The sequence below is a fragment of the Plectropomus leopardus genome, chromosome 14 (genome assembly GCF_008729295.1).
Source record: "Plectropomus leopardus isolate mb chromosome 14, YSFRI_Pleo_2.0, whole genome shotgun sequence".
Classification (NCBI taxonomy): domain Eukaryota; kingdom Metazoa; phylum Chordata; class Actinopteri; order Perciformes; family Serranidae; genus Plectropomus; species Plectropomus leopardus.
In genome coordinates, this window is record NC_056476.1 from 15,659,704 (window position 1) to 15,683,502 (window position 23,799).

Here is a 23,799-nt window from a genome sequence, read left to right on the forward strand (position 1 = left end):
TAAACAACCCTTCTTTTGCTGTTCCTTGAATTTGTCTGACAATTTAGGCACCACTCCATACCAACGGAAGTCCGCAAAATCTGGTCATTATGTAACTGACCCCTCATCTTCACCCTTGGGTGATTTTATTCTTTCAGTTTTGCATCAGTCACATGATAGAAACCTCAAAAATCAACATGATTTCATCCCAACTCATCAAATATTTCTTCTTTGTCAGTGAACTTTCTCATCTGCATATGACATGCTAGGTATCCTCCTGCATCAGTTAACGTCCTGGGACACCATGTCAATTTATGCCTCTTATATGCACTATGTCTTTTCAAAATAAACTTACAGTGTCAGGAAAACATTTGTTCCCTTGTGCAACAAAAGCATGTGGTTAGGTTTAGAAAAAAACATGATGGTTTGGCTCAACATTCATACAGGAAGCAAACAGCTGGCTCCCAGTTAAAAGTCCCGGTTTGTTGGCTTCAATCTCATTCTTCTTGTCACAGGTTGTAAGCAGCTTTTCTTACAATGTATTTTGTGTAACTATAGACATATTTTCTAAGGGTACATAGAGAAAATATTTATTCTCTTAAACAAATCCCCACCCATTTACTTTTTTTTCTCCTGAAGTGACTGTTGAACCTTTGAACCTCTGTTGTCATTTGCCTTTATCTCCCATCATCCTCTTGTTGCCCTCATCCCGTCTCTCTCTCATTCTACTCCATGTTTCCTGCGTCCACCTCTGAGGAGAGCAGGAGTTGGAGAGCTGTCAGTTGGCCATTTCCTCTCTCAGCGCACACACACATACTATATGCTAATACCTTGAACATATTGTGTGCTGTGTGTGTTTGTGTAGGTTTGTCTCCATGTATGTCTCTTTGTCCGTATCCATGGGGAGGACGCAAAGTAGAGATGCTAACTTTATCATCTGCTTGGAAGGGGCATTGCCAGATGGCGCTCCTGGGTGCTTGCGACAACGGTGTTTCTGAGCTTACTGCGCAGCACATGAAAGGCAGGCTTTGTCCCCATGCAGCCAGCGAGTATCAACAAGGATGTGATGAAGTAAGACCAGTGGCATGAGGAAAGAGTGAAGGAGGAGGAGAGGAGGAGGAGACAGACATGCAGAAATTCTCATATAGGCTGGGAGAATGATTAATTGAGACTGGTAATGGTTAACCAGCTTGGAGTGATTTTTTCTTCCTGAGAATGTCGCTCAGATTAACTGAAGCGCTTGACTGAACTGACCCCTGTGCTCAGTGGGAGGAATACAAACTTGGGTAGAGATATAGTTACTTTAATTAGGGATATGTTGAGAAACACTTTTGAAAAGTATTTGATTTTACATTTCTCTGACCTTAACTAAAGGTTTACAACTTCCTGCCAAATTGTTAAAGCTGGGTGGGGGGGCAACTTATTTCATTAGAATTATAATTCAAATTTTTTGTTATATTTGTTGAAATTCTATTCACATCCTCATACCTATCATTAAATTAAATTCTCTGTCAAAAATTAAAATAAATAAATAAATCTGGTATCTGTGGCTGTTGCATGTTTATGATAATATATCCAATCATTTGGGCCAAAAATAATTCGATAACTTACTTGTCTGTTAGAAAGAGGGCATTTCTTTTCACTGTTCTACACATGTAGAAGTATGTGCACATTCCTGCAGTCAAAGCCTGATTCAATGTTGGCGAAACCTGCAGAAAAAGTTGCTATTCCAGCATTGGCAACAACTGCATACACTGCAAAGAAGCCCAAAAAAAAGAAGACAAACTTATCAAAAAGGGAGTCTAAAAGAGTCTAGCTATAGACAAATAAAACATGTTCATACCGGCAAAGTGATTCAGAGATGGAAAGAAAATGTTGCTTATAATTTAGCCTTCTGCTAACTTGGGCAAAAGGCTCATGAATGCAGCTTCAAACTTCAAAGAGCCTCAAATCGCAGTCTGCCTTCCGTCTCATTCCTCACTGCTACAGATCACCTCATCAAGAGGAGCAGCTATGGCGATGGACCCCCAGTCAGCGGCCGCAGCAACTCAGATCCAGCAAGCACAAACCCCAGCTTCGTGGAACTGGACAGCCTCAACTCCCCGCCAGTTCAGCTATCAGGTTAGATCTGGTCTTGCCATTGCAATCAGTAGTTGTGACACTCGCTGCTGGGGTGTTTGTGCTTGCCGAATTCGAGTCACTACAGCCGCCAAGTAAAGGTCCGTCTCCCGAGCTGCAAGGGGACAGCGTTAGCTTGCCAATTCTTGTCTCTTTTGTGGTCTGACAAACAGAGAGAGAGGGCAGGGCAAAGGGCTGGGCGAATGTGTAGTGTGCAACTCTACAATGAAGTGAGATTAAATACATCAGTGCTTGGGAAACACTTGGTATCTGTAAGAAGCGCATGCGTGCACCTGTGGCTGTTTGGTGGGAGGGGCTTAGGGCACAGAGGGGAGAGAGTCGAGCTGCGGGAGTATTTCAAATTCTGCCTGTTTTTTGTTTGTTTTTTGCATTTTTGCCTTTCAGATTTCTGCCTACCCGAGGTTTTAACAATGATGAAACTATTTACTGCTGAAGCTTTACCATACAAAAACTAAGAAATGATTTCAGCTTGGCAGCAGGAATTCTCAACCACCGTATTTTTTAAAACACATATAGTCCCACATATTTGTAGGAACCGGGAGCTACAGTCATTTACTTGTGAGAGGAACATTTTCTGTTTTAATCAGTGTGCCTTTGCCTTTGCCTGGGCTTTCAATAATCAAACAAGCCAAGCACACCATGGCAGATGTCACGTCCATACTCTGTGGACTATTAAAGAGGTTACCATGGCAGCACAGGGTGGTCAGACACTGACAAATCTATTATAGCTCTAACCACTGTATGCCATGTTGAAGACAGTTTGTGAATTTAGATGTGTGAATCATGTGTAATGAATAGACAGACTATTTCTGTGGACCACAAATTTTTGTATGCAGGTATTATTTGATGCTTTTTTCATGGATTTTTAACTTTTAACATGTAAACACACATTTACACCCTTATATGAGAGCCACAAGGACCCCCCTCCTCTGAGGGTGCAGTGCTTGCTAGAATAATAAAACATGTCCAGTGGTTTTAGGACCCCTGGATCCCCAGAGATGTAACTTTTAACTCCTCGCTAACCTCAAACATTATGTTTACAAGCTGAACTCGGTTACAGCGACCATAGAAACTCAGATTTCTGTGTTTGTGACAGGCTCAGATAGCTGAGTGCACAGAAGTTATCCCTGCACTTCAACGCTCGACGTACAGCTTCTCCACTGACAGCATTTCAATCTTAATTGGATCTTTGTCAGGTCATAAAAACACCAGATCTGGCTGCATGATTTAGAACTTCCTTTCTGTGTCGTGCCCCAAGTTATCAGAGAGTACTGGCCAATAGGATTTAGCATCAGAGAGAGAAGTGCAATATATCAACTTCCACATCAGCACAGAGGAACACTGCACGGCAGCTTTCTAGTGCAATGTTGCACGTCTGCACGCAGAACTGTAAACAGTAACGCTCACACTGCGCTGTTTATGATAGATATGACCACAACTGTAACTCACGGCCTTCTGGTTTTCGTCTTAGGTGTTAAAGATAGCAAAATGTCAAAGTGTCAGTAATATTTTTTCATGTCAGGTTGCGGACATTTACCGTCCTAGCTAATAATTCACTTTGCCACACTGTGTGAAAAACAGCAACGGGCCAAGTGTTAAAGCTCGATATCAGCTGTCCTCTCGTGTTAGGGCAGGAAGGTTCATGCTCAGGCATTCTTCACACTTAATGTAAACAGATTAGCTTGGCACAGGATCCAAGTGAACTCCTCTGGAAGACATTATGTATGTCAAAATAAGGCTCGCTAAAAGGTTTTCCAGGTTTTTCGCTCTTTGCTCGTGTGCGATAGTATGGATGCGCCGGTGGGAGTCGGAAAGAGAAAACAAAGATTAGATTAGAAAGGAGGCAGGGGTGGCGTTAATGGAACACTGATTGATCAATACATTAAAGTGTGAGGTCACTGGGAGTTCAAGCTCGCCCACAAGTATCTGGGGTGTCACCCATCGTGAGTAAGGATCACATCATCTCACATGAAGGTGAGACAGATAAGGTTTAGGGTGAAAGTTGTTGTCTGTCTTGTAGGAGCATATTTGGGTGTTAAAGGAACAGTTCTGGTTTTTTAGGTGGGGTTGTATGGGGTTCTTATCCATGGTCAGTGTTTAACGTACAGCAGATATCAGTCAGCACCCTCCTCAGTTTGGAGAAGCAGGATGGAGTCCAACATGGACGCTAAGCAATGTGCTGCTGTGGATGGGTGTCAGCAACAAAACAGATTTTAGCCGTCTAGAAAGAGTTCCAACTAAACAAAATCAATACCAGTTTAAGTGTACGCTATATTTACACCTCTTTACCTTTCCGTCAAACAGTTCTAACAGGGAAGCGGTAAACAGCTTCAGCTCCACATCTATGTTTTTATCAAAGCCACTAGAATCCATTGATAAAAACTGTCAATTCAGCATGCTGATCACAGGAGCTGCTGGTCTACCACTGCCTCGATAAGTTAGTTAGTTTGCGTTACTCTGTGACTTCGATGAATCCAAACTAACCATTTTAAATGCCAATGTCACACAATAAGCCAAACACAATGACTGATTGAGGCAGCAATAAACCAGCAGCTCCCGCATTCAGTAATGTTAAATCACTGGTTTCCCTAATGGAGTCTGGCTGAAGAGGGCAATATAACAGCTTTATTTTCTTGTTGGAAATTACTGTCTGACATTGAGGTAAAATAAATGACAATATTCTAAATATAGCACACAATTAAACTGATATTGAATTTTTTAGGTATTTCTTTTTTTTTAGGTGCCTAAAATGCATTTGATCAGTATCCAGCCTGCTTCGCAAAAATAAAGGTGTGCCGACTGACAACTGCTATATGTCATGGACTACCTATGGGTAAGTACACATCAAAACCCCACTCCAAAAAATATGAACTATCCCTTTAAGTCTATGGTTGCAACTAACAATTATTTTCATTGTCGAGTACTTTCTTGATTATATTTTTAACTAATTGATCAGATATTTGATCTATAAAATGTCAGACAATTGTGAAAAATGTCAGTTACTGTTTCTCAAATTCCAAGATAATGTCCAAAATGTCTTGTTTTGTCCACAACCCAAAGAAATTACTATCATAGTGGAGTAAAGAAAGCAGAAAATGCTCACATTTAAGAAGATGCAATCAAACAATTATAATTTTTTTCCTTTTTTTTTTTTAACTCATACCAGGTAATCAAGCATAAAATTATCCGGTGATTAATTAAACAGTTGACAACTTATCTATTATTGTTTCAGCTCTAGTTTAATGTGCCGCAGGTTTGTGTCCAGCTCCGGCCCATTAGTGATGGAGTTGATCCATTCAGGGCCACATGGCCGGCTGTAACCGGTGAGTGGGTGGGAGGAGGCGGAGTAAACAGGAAGTCATTATTAAACTTCCTGCAGCTGCTTTACACCTACTGACCACATGGACCGACTGGAATAAATTCAGTAATAAACTCAATATTAACAGGTGTTCCTCTCCACATGCACAAACACATGCACACGTTTTTCTTACCACATGCCTCGCTTTTCTTTTTTCTCAGTGAACTATTTCTGAGTTTGCAAAGAGAGGAAATATCCAAAATTACATCCGTTCGCGCAGATGAGCCATTGAACTAAGAATGGGAAAGTCCATTAGACTCCAGAACAGAAGGAAACAAGTCCAAAATGAGTGTGCATATGTGGGTGGAGTGTCTGTGTGTGTGTGTGGATGCGTGTGTGTGGCTGTGTATGTATATGCGTTCATGGCGGTCTGCCTGCATGCGTCTCCTTGTGATTGAGTCAGGGTGCATTTCTCTGTTTGAGGGAAACTTTGACAGCCTGGCGTCTTTGTTCTAAAGTTCAGACAGGGAAGCAGATGGCTCTTCTCAGTGTGACTTAGTAAGCTAGCTAGCTATGGAGTGCTACTTCACCGCCTCTGGTGGTGCCACTGAGACTGCTATATAGAAGACAACAGCCCCGCTATACACTGAGCCTGTCAGCTACAGCCAGACACACATTCACTCTAACTAAGACGTGAATATTATGTCACTTAAAGAAGTTGTAAATTCATCTCTTACATGTCTCTAATACTTCATTTCACATTTTATGTGTATACAGTGATTGAGAAATTCATACAGTCCATACAGTACATTATTTTCTGAGGGCCAGGATTTAAATTATCACACTTTTAGGCCTTTACAGCAATTTTGACAGCCTAAACGTAATGACAGCATTTAATTTCTTGTGCTCAGTTGTAACATGTCTGTAATTAGTGAATTTGGTCTGTAACGATTTCAGTGCGATGTTGTTCAGCCCCTTCTTTTCAGGCAATACTTTTCAGCTCTCAGCTCTTTAGTGTATTGTTTTTTTATTATAAAGTGTTAAGCAATCCAGTTTATCTGTCTAATATCACTAAAATGCCTTTCAGCCTTTTCAGGAAATGTACTTAATTTTCCACTTTTGACAGTACTACAGTTTAGCGTCCAGCTTGTATAGCGATGTAATGTAATGTAATGTAATGTAATGTAGTACAGTCAATGCATTTGAGCTTTCAGAATTTTCAGGCATTTTCATTGGCAGGCATTGTTTTACATTTCTGCATCTGCATGCTGTTAGCATCGGCACACATTTTCTGCAGGAAATGCATTATATAATAATTATTATTATCATTATAATAATAATAATAATAATTATTATTATTATTATTATTACTCAAGATTTTTTGATTGCTACAATAACAAAAAACAGTTTTTTGTAAGATTAAAAATGTTCTTTTTTTTGTTCCATTGAAAAAGTTTGATGATCTACTTTGAATGCTGAAAAAAATAACACTTTATAGGCATGGTGGAGACGAGGGTATAACAGAACTGGGAAACAACCTATGTTTGTTGGTTTGGTTTTCTTTCTTCTTTTGTGTTTTCACTCTGTGTGTAGGATTTCCATCAAGCTGAGTTTCAAAAGGTTTTGCATCACACAAACAGAGCCTTGTCCATTGCCTTGAGGTGGTTTCAGCAATGCTTCATTTTAAATGAAAGTAGGTTTCTTTAAAAAAAAAAAAAAAAAAACACCTTCCACTGAATATTAAACAAAGACAAACAAAGCCAATTTTTAAAACAAAAATTAGGGAGGGCTATGTATGTGTATGTTTTAATCTACTGTTTGAACCACTTTGAAAATAAGTTTTTTAGTAATGCTGTTAAGTGCTTTCCTCTGGGATATTTATGTCATGATACTCCCTATAACCATTGTTCTTTTACATTTCTAATTAAAATCAAATAGATGCTACCAGTCATTTTAAGTTTTAAAATGCAGTGTCAGAGGGAAAAAATCATAAAATCCTACTGCTCATGTCCAAAACAGTTGTGAGACTTTTGAAAGGCTGATTTTAAACAATTTAATGCTAATTAAAGCCTTTTTTTAGATTAATGAATTCAATGCCTTTTAAGAATTTTTAAGGATCTGCGGAAACCTTATGTATCAATAAAAATGATTTGTATTTGAGCTACTGCTAAGCTGTTAACACATTGTCAACATCCAGCAAACAGAACAAGACTGGTGTCTTGTTTGACCAAAAAAAGGCCAAAATGATGTAAATCAGTGGTAAGGTGGAGGCAACGAGGGACACCTATTGATTCTACCACACCTGTATTTTACATCAGTGTCACTGGAAACAGTGACTCTATCAGAGGACAATATGGGCATGTTACAGACTTTATTAAGGCAGAAACATTTCCAGTGCCAGATTTACTGGGTCCCATTTATAGGCTTGCTCCTAACTCTAAACACGCTGCTTCGTCGACATCATCAAAAGCTAATTTAACTAACCGCTTCACCAGACATTTCTCCTGCTCGTAAAAAGCCCTCTATTTAAAACAAAGCCTGCTTGAGGTTGTTCTCTTTTAATGCCTGCTTCTCCTGTAAGCCACATGACTCTGATCAGCTGATTCATCCCCGCCTACACACACATTGTTTCCAAATAAAACAACTCCCACCACAAAAGTCCAGACCTCGAATTCTTCTCCTCATTTGAAAAAACCCCAAACTTTATCTCCAGTGGCAATATTCTCCCTCTTTTACTCTCTCTCTTTCCCCCGCTTCACAAGACGTTTGGTCTTTAATGTATTTCAGAGAACATCTGCTAACTATCACTGAACCTCGTGGGATTTCCATTTAGCCCAGTTAATTACTCTATCAAGCCAGGTTCATTATCATATTCCTCCTCTTAAAAAATGCACCCGACACCGTGCCACCGTGCGTGTGTGTATAGGTGTAGGTGTAAGGGTGGGTGTGTACCCAGACATGTGCACACCCTGGTGTAAGTGTGTGCATGGCTCCGTCTTAAACACATTCCTAATTGCAAGTGGTTCAGCCATAATACTTGTGTTAATGAACCAGAGCCGTCTATAGGAGCCGGCTCTGGAAGTCAAGTAGGGAATCTGTTAGTTAGCCTCTCCGGGGAGGACAGTGAGCTGTATTAATCTTGATGAACAACAGCCCTGTGACTCCTGCTTGTCTGTATCGTTCCCTACAGAGGTTAGTCCAGGTGACTGATGGTGCAGCCTCTCTGTCTCAGAGGAGTGGTATGTGGAGAGCTTCATTTGAAAATGAGACACCCACTGTTTAAAAAATGTGACACTTGCCCTTAAAAAAATGTGCTGGCTTGATGGTTCAGTTCATTCATTCTTTAAGTGATTAATCCACATATGCGCCAACGGGGAGCCTATGCCAGACACACCATGGACAGGCAGTGCAGCACTAGCGACCAATCTGACCTTAAAATATTATTTATGTTCCCCATAAAACCCGTCTTCCACAAAAAAAAAGTGTTTCAGAAAGAACAAGACCAGCAGGGTGTGTAGTTCAAAAAAGAGGAGACATTTTTCACCCAGAAGGTCAAATTTCTCCTTCAGGGATCAATAGACAATCACAAACAACAACAAAAATAATAATACATCAAGGAAACAGTGTCCCAATATGGATACCAAGTGCTTTAAAATGACACCCTTTATAATGACTTTGCTGCTGTATCATTCATAAAGTGCTTTCAAGTGAGTGACTATTGTTTTGTTTTTAGAGGTCACCGGATTTAAAGCATCGCCAGCTGTTCTGCTAAACAACCATCAAAGGGAAAAACAATCACAGATCCATCTTCTATAATGTATGAGCTGGAAAGCTTGGCAGGGATCAGTGAAGCCGTCGAAAAGTAAAAGGTTACTGGTTCAAGCTTCAACAAGCTTTGACCCTGAGGCGCCACAAATACTGTGAATTCGAGTTGACCTTAAATTCCTCAACAAAACCAAATAAGTTCCAAAAGGCAAGACTTAGACTTGCATGTAGACGTTGAATGTTGGTGGTTGCTCTTGTTTGTTTATATATTTATAAAATGTAAAATAGTTTGTGTATTTTTACTGCGCACCAATTCGACTATTTCAGTCCCAATAGCACTACAGGAGCAATACAGAGTACCAATCTGACACCAGTATTTTTTTTCAAGATATTTTGGGGGCTTTTCGCCTTTTTTTGATAGGACAGAGCGGCAAAGGGCCGAGGCCAGAGTCGAACCCGCGCCTGCCATGGCGAGGACTCAGCCTCTATACATGGGGCGCCCACTCTATCCACTGAGCCGCCGGCGCCCTGACACCAGTATTTACTTATGAAGCTGTGTGCCTCACTGTGTGGAAGTGACTCATTCTTTTATGGATAAGCCAACATAAGGCTTGAATTATATATTGCTTTCCTAACTTTGTAAAACAAAACAGATTCTTAAATACATTTTTTAAATAAAATTATAAATACTGCACCATCAACTTAAAAAATCTTCATAATTAACAGAAATTACAATTCAGATGTAAACCATTTACATGCAGCAAACTGGTCAAAATGTGAGTTAAAATTCCAGAATAAAACAAAACAACTGCATAAAATGTAAACATAATACAGTTTTCTAGCAAGCTGCTGCTGATTACATGTAGGCATATAAGCAATCAGAATACACATAGAATTTAACAAAAAAATACCCTTTAAGTTATACCAATATCAATATATCATTTGATAGGGACTTTTCTTTACTTTAGTCAATAACCATCATATGACTAAAAGTCTTCAGCTGCATATAATGTCACCACCACTCAGTGGGTGGCATCTCAGCACGCTAAAGTGCAAACTCTGTCCAACACACCCCGCTCAACTTCACCACACCACAGCTGCTGCAGTAGAGGGCGAATCACACATCACATTAAATCAAAGTACGCCTGTGTGGTTTGCAATGAGCAAAACCATACAGTGGTCAATTTTTCTAGATCAAACGCAGGTATCATTTGACTGTAGAGGTTTCAATACTACTTGTTACTGGTTTATTTCAGCTGACACTTTGAAAGGTATGAAGTACAAATATGCAGCCCTAATTGTTACTGATACCAGAAACAGTTATTTGAGTCAGTATCGGTCTGTTATCTGCTAACTGATAACAGTTTCAGTATCAGTGCATCCCTAATTTTTACTTTTGTTTTGCTTTGTTGTCTGTTGTTTTAGCTGTATGTCTATTTCTATCTTGCTGTAATTTGTTTTAGGAACTGTGTGTAAGTACACCGAGAACTTCCAGCAAAGTCAAATGCCTTGTATGTGAACACTTCTTTAGCCAATAAAGTGGATTTTCATTCTGAAAAGAGAGCAAACACTGCATGTTTCTATGAAAGCCTGTGAAGACTGGGCAATACCAAAGTCATCATAATTAGGTAATAAAATCTAATATTGGTGAGGCAGCCCATTTTACAGCCAAAATAAGCCCTTTATCAGGTTCATATCATGTACTATGGTCTCCTTTTTTGCTGTTGCTAGGACACCATGACTGGAATAATGACTTTACTGATATGAATGTAAGATTTAATACATCCGTAGGGCTTTTCTTTTAAGTGTGAGCTCTGTACCATCTTAACACTACTGTAACACAGTGATTCCACATTAGAAATAAGTAGTTAAATATGTAAAGTTATAGGTGTCTAAACAACTTTTTTAATTGCTTTTCATTCCACAGAGATTCTGTGAAGTCCATGCATTTGTATTACATTGTGTCTGCTTTTCATTTCATCATCTGCAGCATCAGTCAATCCTCTCTCCAATAATTGCCTTTCCATTCTAATTGTGAAATCAGCACCCACACTGAGAAGCACCCAGTCCATATAGATTGGTTTCCCTATATGCGGGTCTATACAGCGGTGGGTGCTCACTGAGTGCAGAGCAGTGAAATCTACCCTTTTGATGAGATTAGCTGAGTGGTGTACTTGAAATAACCTTTCATGCGCTGCCATTATTGTATTAATCTATTCTAAAACAATTTGGTTGAATTAATTAGGCCCTACATATTTCAGCAATGCTCACAGGCTGCCTGGAAACAGATGGCTCTGAGGGCGAGCCACTCTCCAACTGATGTGTACGGCTGAGGAGTAAAAAGGAGAGGAGAGAAATGATGAGGGAAAGAGAAGAAGAGGAGGAAAATGGTGTTAAAGGAAGGAAGACAGAAAGTAAGAAAGATGTGTCATCAACACCTCTGTATTGTGTAGCTACCTGACAGACTGACGAGAGAGAAAATGAGTCAAAGATTGCGCGTGGAGAGAAAGTTGCTCGGGGTCTCGGGTCCTAATGCCTATCAGTTCCTCTGCAGCTGACGGGAGATTGGTAGCTTAACAACAGTTGGGCGAAGAAGGCTATTATCTCAATCCTACAGTGTTCTGGATGGGTTCAACCTTGAACAGCTTGTAGATGATGAGCCTATCCATATGGTGTTTAAATCGCTCAGCGTTTCCTAAGCCATTAACCTTCAGGACACCTTGCACTTGTCCTCCACTTTGACTGACAGCTCTGTGGATTTTTTTATAAAAACATCCCCACTATTAAGTAAAAATCCATACACTGAGTTATATCTCAACTACATTCACCAGCAATCTTTTTGAATTGTGGCTCCGTAGAATGAAGCAATGTCTGACGTCAGAGTATCCAGAATATCACATTAAAACATTAAATTTAGATTCAAGTCAGAAAAAATTCATTTTGTGTAACAGAATTTACTTGATAACCAGATGACCGATTGCGATGACGATTTATCTGAACCGCATGTTGGAAACTACTGATATAAGCAAGCTCTTAGTGGTCGCTGTAATGTTAAGGCGAAAGTTGTTGACTTTTATGAAAATAACTTTTTTGTCCTATTTGCTGAAACTGTCACTACATCCACACAGAAGTACATGAGACAGATAATCCATGGAAAAAAACATGTTCTTCCTCCTCTTTGTATTGCTTCTAATGGCATTTTCTAGAATCTACTACAGCGCATCAAAAACAACCAATCAGAGTTGAAGAGTCTCTAATGCAGCTTGTGAACTGAGGTCAAACTGTAAAACTAGGTACGTGCACGTTATTGTGTTGCTGCATTGCCTGTTTGTCACATCACGTTTTCAGAAACATAATTTAGTGTACCGCTTAACTGTAAAATAAGAAAGTTGGCTCAGCTGCTGGGCAGTGCTTTTTACTTTAGTCTACTATTTCCAACATGGTAACAAGGGCACAAACTTTCTCATGTTGACTTTATTATTATTATTGTTGGTCTTTCTATCTCATTTTGTGCAATCTCTAAAATCCACTGGCTATTAATGTGATTAAAAGCGTAGGTTTTACCTCAACATTGTGGAGGGCATACATGAAATGTGGGTTTTTGGGGGTCCTCCACAAGAAAATTTTGAGCATCAATCACTTTTCCTGCATTCTGGTAAATTTGTCATGATTCAAGTCCTCTGCTACTCATGTTGTTTCCTCTGTGTCCCCCCTGAAATGTACACCTTTGGATCCAAGGACAATCAAGTCTCTGGGGACAATAGCCAATATTTTGGGTGCTCTGGTTTAGCCAGCAGGTATCCCGATGACGTATATCCAAGCCAAGACTTCCTTTTCCATGCACGTTATTGTTTACAGTCTGATCAGCAACCTGAGATTCTCAATTCAACAATGAGACACTATGAAAAGCTACTTGCATGAATGCAGACTCATTTTGTAAGAAACCAATATGAGCTAAATCATGGTCAGACAATAACTCATGTATGCTGATACATTTCGCTGAATGCAATCTCCGCACGGACCGTTTATGTGCATGCAACCAAAGCCCACTCAAACAGGATTGGTCAATACTGTTCAGCCTACAAACAGAAACCAGAACGCTTGCAATAACATAATCTTGTCCAGTTGCCTCAAGATTTTGCATTCATGTGCAGATATCTGTTTATAGTGATTACGCTTTGTGTGGTTTAAGTGTACAAATCCAACTTTCAAAGGGATTTGCAAGGGTGCAAAGTGGTGTGGACAGTCGAGATGTTTTACAGACTGTGTCGTGGAGATTTAAGAGCAGAGGAGCTTGAGTGCTGAAGTGCCGAGGCATTTACAAGCCGCCGCCACATCATGAAGGACAAGTTAATGGGTAGCAGAGAGGAGGTAGATCATAATGCACTTTGTGGCCCGGGTCCAGCCGAGTCTTGACTTTTTAACAGGAATCTCAACCTTGCCCTCAAAAAGGAAGGACAACAAAGGAGAGAAAGTGAGAGCAAAGACGGGAGGGAGGAAGTAATGAAGAGGCGGAGAGACAGAAAGAAAGATGATACAGAGGTTCTGGGGTTAGCTAATGTTGCCACAGAGTGCTTAGCTCAATCCAAGTCCACGTCAACTCTTGTTTCAGAGTTTGGGTAATGGACATCAAACCTCTGGCACTCTCTGCGGAGCTGGGGAAATTAAAGTTTTCCAACTCCTGACTTGGCAGCGGCTGTGGCAAATGATACCTTTCACCTGAGCAGGGAGGGAGGGAGACGTTGCAGCAAGAGTGATGTCACTGGCAGAGTTCTCCCGAGCCATTTCAGAAACAGCTTGAGCCGGAGACATAACACATGAAATGAAACACGGAGGGTGTGACATGCCAGCATCAATCCATTGTATGTTATATTCCTGTGACACGAGCTGATAAAGTACAAATGACTACATCACATTACCCTAACTGCCCTCTCTTTCTCTGGCAGTATGGCAGCCTGTGGCCCGTGCCAGTCTCTCCACTCTTCCCGCATCACTACCGTTTAAACTAACACGGACGTCCTGCTGCCCAACACGAGTCAGGCAGAGTGATCCCTTGTGCCCGCTTTTATTACCTTGTTGACACCAGCTGCTAGTTTTAAGCACTTTTAAATGCTGAGGCTCAAATCACAGAATTAATGCCGTTATTCCTGCCCAGCTTTCTTTTTGGCAGTGCTTTTAAGCCCCAGACTTAACAACAAGCCTGGGTTTTATGCATTCAGACAGCTGGTGGGAATAAGGCAGTTGCCAGTGGTATAAAACACTGTGTGTGTATGTGTGTGTGTGTGTTTATCAATGTGGCCGGCGCGTGCCTTCGCGTGTGGGAGGGCATCTGAATATTAAAAAACTGTCTTTTAAAAGTTGCCTGTCTGCAGTCCAAATATTAAAATTGCACATTTGTCATATTGGTCAGTCTTTGTAAACAAGGATTTATCTCTCATGCTCAGTATTTGGCATTAATAAAGGTGATTAAAATGCGGTGGAAATGTGACATACTGGAAACCAAATGTTGCAGATTCCTCCTTCCTCTTCACCAGTTTGACACTCAACTTCCACTCTCTCCACACTGGCACGCTTCATTACTACTACGCCTGTGTGAAGTCACTCGCCTCTCTCACACACACACACACACACCAGCAACACACAACCACACTCATGAAAAGTGTGCATTCCCGTGTGCCCCCCCCCCACACACACACACACACACACACTTTCCCTCACTTCACACACACAAACTAAGCAATGCTATCTAGCAGCTGTACCTCTCCTTATGTGCAGAGAGTGTTGATCCCAGTTCTTCTCTCACACACAGTGAACATATGTCAGTCAGAAACAAGGCAGACTCTGTATTCCTTCTTCTGAATAAAAAGTTTGCTTCTCTTTTTAATACAACACTTCCAAAGTCTCCTCAGACTCATGTAGAAAGACCCTAAGCGATACATGGAGGTGACCTTGTTGTGTCTGCGTGCATGCGCGCGTTCAAATGTGTAAGCGTGCATGTGCGTGTGATTACAAAGGGAGGATCTGAGGCGCCTTAGGTAAAACAAATACAGACTCTGATAGATGCCAGCAGCACCTGTCTGATTTACATTTCCTAATTGCAAATGAATTACCAAAGAAACATTTCACCAGCACCGACAGGCAACACGACACAGAGACGAGTTCTACCTGAAGGAGAAAGTGTTTTCACAGAAATATTTATAGGAGGCTTAGGAAACTTCCACATAAGCCTTCGGTCCCCTGAAGTCTGTTTGAATGTATGTAGGAATGCAAATGTATATGTACATACATTAGCAAATGTGGAGTTTTATGCATGAGCTTTGACTCTGCAATGCAGAGAAGCAGATAGAAAAACTCAGTGAACAATCTGTGTACAAAACAGAGCTCCTTCCATCATTTAATAGGCAAGCTGCAATGATGCAAAGTTTTTCTGATGTTCATGATGTATGTACATTTATACATATACCCATACACATCATGAGGTGAAATTCCAAAAAGCATGTATTTAACACTTTATGCAGAGTGCCATTGCTTATTAACCAAGCAGAACGCCTGTTACTTAGGATAAATATCCCATTACAATAATATTAACACCAAGCATTCAGGCCTAGCAAATATTTTCTTTGACTAAAAAAACTTTAATGAAACACACGCTGTACAAATATTATCACATTTTAACTTATGACACCATTTTCAGACTCTGAGATAAGGAACAGGTTTTACTGATGCTAAAAACTGGTGTAGACCTACTTTTTTTATACACTGATAAATTGATCACGAATCAGTAAGGGAATCAATAAAATATTAGACAAATAGGTAAGTCGATAATGACACTAGTAACAATAAACCGTATCAATTCCTGTCCCTATATATGTTGCATTTATATTATGGTTTTGTTGTTTGTTTTTTATACTTTATACTGGTGTTTTTTCCATTTATGAATGTACGTTTGTAAGTGAAAGAGTTTATGTCTTGGGATATAATACAATATTATACGAGACAGTACAATATTATACAATATTGTACGATACGCTACGATACGCTACGATACGATACGATACGATACGATACGATACGATGCGATACGATGCGATGCGATGCGATACAATGCAATGCAATGCAATGCAATGCAATGCAATGCAATGCGATCCGATGCGATACAATACAATATGATACAATGCAATATAAAACCTTTTTGTCCCCGTTGGGAAATTTGTCTTGGATTCAGATGCTACACCCATAACGGTCTTCACAGTTACAATAAACAAGCTCAGATGATCAAAACAGCAATAGCTGTACCAAATCACGCCAATTAACTATAAGACAAATCTGGAAGAAAATATTATGATAATTAAGTGAAAATTAAAAAAAAAAAAAAACATATCAAAATACATTAATAATTGTCTGTTTATTGACTTATTTATCAACTAATGATTCAATGATCCATTACACATCAAGAGTGTATGGATGTGGTATTAGTTCCACTTACTCAAAAACAACCAAAATGATAATAAAAAATTATTCTAAATCTTTTCCATGGTCACTTCAGTTAATTTCTAGGAACAGTTAATAAACACTAAAACTATTTTTAAAAAAATAACAATTACACACCTAATTTGCATCTGATGTAATTTATTGTTAAAAATAATAATAATTAATATAAAATTTATCAAATCAAAGTTAAACACAAAAAACTATGAGGAGAATTCATGTTGTGTAGCCACTGTACAGTGACTCACCCTAAATTCTTTATTCCTCAGGTTTCAATCCAACTACCTTCCCACTCAGCCGCCACCTGAGGTGAGAAGTGGTCCTGAGGGTCCAAAACAGGTCTGACAGGTTCAGGCTGACAGCCAAACCCCCCCCCCCCCAACTTTACAACAACAGCAAACAACACCTGTCCTGATGATGTCATGCTCTCAAGGGTATCCCATACTCGCCTGAAGACATACTCACTTCTTAACCTCCCTCTTCTTCACCTCTTGCTGCCCTCCCTGAAACGATAGGCTTCCTGTTCCCACTACTCACCACTAGTGAGCATCAACTCTCTCAAATACACCTCAAAATTCATTCAACATCCCATTTATCCTAAAAGTCACACTTTTGTCTTCTGTAAACTTTATCTCTGAACTTTGGAGTGTGTACAAGCCCAGACTATCGCCACTCTGACAAACTACTGTTTTAAAACCACAACATTTTTGTCATTCTGCTAAAGCAGAAAATGACAAAGATAAAGCACAAAGGAGAGGAAAAAGAGGAATGCAGGTCAAAAGGCTCAGGTGACACAGGTGGATGTAGAAATTAGTTGTGTGTGTACATGCACACACAGTATCTATACATGTGTGCTTGGTATATATATATATAAAGAAAGCAAAGGGATCAAAGCAGAATATAAACCCATGTTAACTGCTTTTATCTAAACTTTTCTTGTTTCTGCGATCAGAGGTGTGTTGTGGTAGCGAACCAGTCGTCTTTGATTTGGGAGCATGGCGCTGTCACCACCAAGCACAAAGACACCACACACACACACTCACACACATATAGACACACAGAACCCAAGCAGCGGGAAACAAGAGAGGAGCAGCTGTGAGTTGCACTCATCAGTTCAGATTGAGGGAGACACAGGCAGGCTGGTAAACAGACACAGATGTACGGAGCTGAGCAGAACAGAGAGTGGGAGAAAGAGGAAGGTCACCCTTTCACAATGGGAAGGTAGTGGCAAAGTCAACAACACTTGCTGCGTGACTAAAGCTACTGTAAAAAAAAAAAACAAAAAAAAACTGGACGGTCAAAGTGGCAAATGTTGATTACTCTTTCATTATTGTGTAAGAACTTGTTCTATTAATTTGGTGGAAATTGTTTTTTTTTTTAGATTAATAGAAAAGCTATTTAATATTTATTTTCCACACATTTCTATCTTGCTTGCACAATTTTTCTGCAGCTTCAATCACCGGGATGCTTCCACATGTTTAATTGTCATCATTCCAGACCTGCACCAGCCTCTCATGAGCAATAACAAAATAATCTTCAGTTGTGAACAGAGAACTTGAGGAAATACTCTTGCCAAGACCTTCTAATGTGACACAAACACACACACACACACACATACAGCTTTGTCAGCAACTGCTGCCTCCCCTGAGGGTGACACCCCACCTGGGAGCTCAATCCTGTCAATGCACACTATCTCACTTTCCCTTTCAGTCTAGTGTGTTTTCTCTTGTTACACTCATTCCCAGAGTTTTCTCTGCCCCCGCCCGGGGTCAGTATTACAGTCACAGCTCCAAATACTTAAAAAAGGAGCAGTAAGGTGTTGTAATGAGGGATCATTCTTTAACGTAAAGGGTTAATGTAAAATAAGAATTACTGCCTCACGGTTGTATGCCTCCATGAATCAGTCAAGTTGCAGTTACGGTTTACAATCATGCCTGTGAAAACATGCTTGCATCACACGTATCTTCCCCCACAAAAGCACATAAAATCTATACAATCAGCACAGCCAAGATTAGTGTCACCAATTCAACATCTGACTAAATATCTTTACTTCTCTTCCCAAGTTATTGTGCGAAATAATAGCCAGGAAAGTGGTTTTGCAGAGTATTATGATATCACAGAGAAGTTAACCTTTGACCTTTTGACATATAATACAATCGCTTCATTTTTTTATCCTGTTAGACATTTGTATGAAATTTTGTCTTAATTACTGTATGACTTCTTGAGTTATGGACAAGTATGAGTTCACAGAAACCTGACTTTTGACAACTTATCTCTAATCAGTTCATTCTTGAGTCCAGAAACACATTTGTGCCAAATTTAAGAAAATTCCCTTAAAGCCCCTTTTAAGATATCACATTTACAAGAAGGAGCCAGATGCAGGGTCATAGTGACCTTGACCTTTGAATTTGAGAGCCAAATTCGTATCAATTCATTGTTAAGTCCAAGTAGAAGTTTGCGCCAAAGTTGAGAAGATTTCCTCAAGGCCTTCTTAAGATATCTCATTCATGAGAATGAGAGCGACACAAAATTACAATGACCTTGACTTTTGATTGATGACCACTAACATCTAATCAGTACCTCACTGAGTCCAAGTGGACATTTGTGCCAAATATGAAAAAAATCCCTTAAGGCGTTCTTAAGATATTGTGTTCATGACAATGGGATTAAGACAGACAACCCAAAAACAGGGATTCAGAGAGGAAAGCAAACAAAATGACACCTACCTGTCCTCCTCTTTGCTTATCCAGAGAAAGGGTGATTTAAGCCTTTTGTTGTCACCTTTAAAAAGAGGATCATCAAGAGTTCATGTTAGAGATATTGTGAACTTTTTTCCCTAGAAAGTGTAGGAACAGCATTGTTACATGAGCCTTTCATATGTACCTTCACTGCAGGACAGACTGGGCCCATGCCCTGCAGAGCTGCTGAGCAGCTGATCAGTTTGACAGGATGTCCTGTATCGGAATAAAGCACAGTGTGTTAGTGGACTATTGTATGTTTCAACAGTAATTTCAATCCCTCTTTGACTTTCTCTTTCACTCTCAGTGGTCTCCCCTGCTCTGACTTTACATAAGAAAAAACACATCGCAATGTTTTGATAGAAAGTGAGATGTTCTGGAGTGAACTCCATGAACCGCCACCCCCTTTCCCCTTTTGTGTTTTCTCCGAATCACTATTTTCCATCAAACTATGTGGTGTACTATCATGTTCCTATGAAAAATATTCAGGCCAAGAAATTTCCTAGAGTTAGTTTTACACATTTTCACAACAACGTAATGTCCTAATTACCCTACTTTAAGTTTATCCAGAACATCTTAACTCTTGCCCTCCTTGTTTGCACTTTTTCCAGTTCTTAAAGACACAAACAAGTCGTTATCACGTGCCACAGTTACAAATAGTTACAAACTGTTACAAATACTTTCAGTGAAGGCTTACTCATCCTTACCTCCAGGCTCTAGTAATGTCTAACCAGTCTGAGGTAAACATTTACCTGCAGAGCTGATCAGACATTAATGACTGATCACCACCTGGAGCTAAACCATTCTCCGGTTCCTGACTTAACATGCTAATAAGTTGTCCAGGTGTGTGTGAGCATGTGAGCAGCGCACACACATGAGCTGGGATGTTTGTAGCCCGCAGGAGGTAGAAGTGAAAGACCACCAACTGAACAACGAACCAGGTGGTGAAATCAAAGCGAAGACAAGTCGGTCCAGCAACTGTTATCCTCAAACAGCCAAACTAAAACTTCAGGGGGTTGAGTCTGTACTCTTTGCAGCTGCTGCTAAAAACATCTGAGGTTCTGAGGGAGACAAACATGCTGCAGCCCAACAGTAGCGTTTCTTTTTTGTTTTGTGGTGTTGGCTATATATTGAATCTATTCTATGTATTCCATATATTCTATTTACAATATTATCTTTTTCTGTCCTCTTAAATGTCTTGGAAAATGCAGCTCAAAGTGCTACATTTTTAAAACGTTATTGATGTGCTTTTATACTTTATGGAAATTGAAATGATAATAATTGGTAGTTAGTTCATGAATGCAAGGTAAGTGCAACTGATTGGAGTCCCTGAGTATCTCCTAGGTGAGGACAGAATTAAATTGGACAATTCTGCAAGGTTAAAGGGACACTTAACAAATGTTATATATGAAGTTCAGTTTCCTCATTATGGTTAGTGCTAATCAGCTTGTGAAAAACAGTTGCGTGATGTCTGACTCTGGACGGAGCTTTCCAAAGTCTGAAGAATAACTCTGATGATGTCATTACAGGTGGACAAAAAAGTTCATTCCCATCCCTGGTGGTGACCTCTGCTGCACTAGTAGGTGTAAATAAATAGTCCAACCACCAAACTGATATAGAAATTTTCAAAAATGCCAACTCTGTACACGTCTTTTTTTAACCAAACAGCCTTTCTCTCCAGAAGACTTTGTATAGATCCCTCGCTGTCAAATGTCACCCCTCCATGCTGTTTTCACTGAGAGTAATGCCACAATCACCTTTATGGAAAAAATACAACAATATGACTTGTTTCACTGTGAAAAAACATTAAGTTTGATGCTCTACACAACCATCCAGCAGCATAAACACCACGACCTTAGTTTCAGAATCACTAAGGGCACAGTGTTTCCTGCATTGACTCTGCAAAACAGTTCATTATGAATGTAATTCCTGGGGATTCTGAGCTGGGACCTCCAGAACTAAATCCTACACCTGTGTGAACAAGTTAGGTAAGTCAGCTGAGAGATGCAACTTTTCCCCTCTTTACTCCTACCATCACCTTGAAAGCAAAACAAGCATTGAGACTCCGGCGGACCCACGACATATTCTCATTTAGTGGCTGCGCTGTTGTGGGATGTCATGGCTATTAATTCTATCTGAGCTTCATTAATCCACATTTTCCCATCCAGCCCCCCTGTCCTTAATCATCATTTCAGCCTTTGCCAGCATGGCCTCTGGTGGCCAAATACAACTAGGGTCACAATGTGTTCCCTCAGCACTCTGGGAGCGTATGCACGCATACACATACATACAAAACAAAGATAATAAAGCAGGGCATCCATCTCAATCACACAGTATTGGACCCATGTCATTACACTCCTCTCACTGGGGTGAAGCGTAGAAAGTAGATGCACAAACGCACACTCACAGTCAGTGCACAGAGAACTATCACAGACAGAGAGTCGTAACACTTGCCAGGTTTTGACATCCAATAGGCCGAATTCATCTCGTATGGCACTCTTGAGTGATATCTGATTTGTGAAGAAGCTGAAGGTCAATCAGCAGTGAGGGGAGAGAGGGAGCTAAAATCACAAGGGAGGCTTTAGAAACGCTAGCTGTTTGAGAAAAAAAAGAAAACCACACTGGCAACTGAGTGGTGGTGAAAGAACTGACAACTATCAGGACCGTCTTAACACAGCTCAGTCCAGGTGGGCGACTGGTTTGGAAACTGCTTATTGTTCCAGCAGATCTGAGCTGTTTGCCGTTATCTGAATACCAAATGGTTCCAATTTGCCGTGTGTGTGTGTGTATGGGGGGGGGGGCACGGAGGGGGCCAACACTCACAATGGAAACTGGAGAGGGTAATCTGATGGAAATCTCTGAATGTTCCTCTCCCGGCTCGATAAAGGTTAGCCTGCTTAACTGTCTTTCTGCTGGTTGGTTGCTTGTTATTCAGAGAGAGAGAAAGACAGAAACATGTGAGAGAGCGGGTGTATACATAAGTGGAAATCAAGATGGTGGGTGGTAGTGATATCAGCTGTTTTGCTCTCTCTGTAGGATTTGATATTAGCCTCTCTTAAACTGCCTGTTCAAGGCAGGAATATCACGTCATTATGTCACCTTATTCTTCTGTAAATAAGGTACGATCGCGGCTTGGGGGTACAGAGTTGTCTCACCTTTAAGCCGCCACAGGAGGCATCTCTATAATGTCTGTATAAACGGGACAGCCGGCAGGAAAGGACAATGGGCAGGACAGGCGTGACATTTTGACAACATGTTTTGTGTGGTACCGACCACAGGAGATTTAAAAAGCGGCTAGTAGCACTTAGCAGCTAACTCAAAGAAGAAGAGCAGCCGCCGTAAATGTGCACAAATTGAAAAAAAAAAAATTAGATTCAAAAGTAGAAATGCACAATAATAATGCCACGTCATCGGTACTGGTCGATATAAATGGCCAACATGCTCATTTCTGCCTGCATCAAAAACCAATATTTTCTGTTACTGACAAAGTGAACATGTACAAAATATCAACTTACCCTCCAAGCAGAGGACAAGTTCAGCCGTCATATAAAAAAGAAGGTAAATTAATGTTATTGCCATGAAAATGCTATTGTTATGGTGTAGAAAGTGATGCCGCAAGTATGTTATACATCAGACTAGATGTCACGGCTGTTGTGTTAAACGTCATGCCTCTTTTAGTCCCGTGATGCCGGCATGCTATTTAAAAATCACATGCTGGACCAACATGACACGCTGTTGTTTGGTTCTGTGTAAAAACGCAAAGGTGGCATGAAGAATAGACTTAGTAGCAGCCCTGTAGCTAGGGCTGGGCAATTAATCAGATTTTATTTTTAGTTACGATCTTGGCTTCCCTTAATTTTCAAAACAAGATAACTGAGATAAAACAATTTTGTGCCACATGATGGAGTGAACCCCTTCTCAACAGACATGCTCAGCCCCTCGCTACCTCAAAAGTCAGAAGTTTTAGCACAAGTTGAGAACACCGACTAACAACACAAAGCTTCTCCGGTTGTTTAGAAACTTCACTGGTAGAACTTGTGAGAAGATGGCAGAAAGAGAGTCGCTGGTCGAGAAGAAAGACAAAACAAACCTTGTGGTGTGGAAACACTTTGGTTTTGTGGAGTCAGACTTCAAACAAACAACAATCACGTGCAAGACATGTTTCACAGTTGTGGCTGCACCACAAAGCTTTCATTGTTTTTCAATTTTGTTGTATTTAAAGTTAAAACACATCCAGTGTTAAAAAGAAACACCACAGTTAATGTTCTATAAATGCATGATGTTCTCAGAGCCATTGACTAAATAATCATTAAATAATCATGATTTCAACATCAACTGAAATAATCGGGATTATTATTTTTGCCATAATCAAGCAGCCTTACCTAAAGCACA

General features: G+C 40.2%; 1 long non-coding RNA gene across 1 annotated transcript in view; it reads right to left on the reverse strand.

Moving 5' to 3' along the window:
• The window catches only part of LOC121953225, a 113,563-nt gene extending 93,938 nt beyond the window's left edge, over window positions 1-19,625 (reverse strand). Inside the window, exons 1-2 of the long non-coding RNA XR_006106491.1 lie at window positions 19,553-19,625; window positions 19,396-19,450 (exon numbers count right to left, since the gene is read on the reverse strand). This is a non-coding gene — a long non-coding RNA (uncharacterized LOC121953225). The remainder of the gene's footprint in view (window positions 1-19,395; window positions 19,451-19,552) is intronic.
• Between the last annotated feature and the right edge of the window lie 4,174 nt (window positions 19,626-23,799).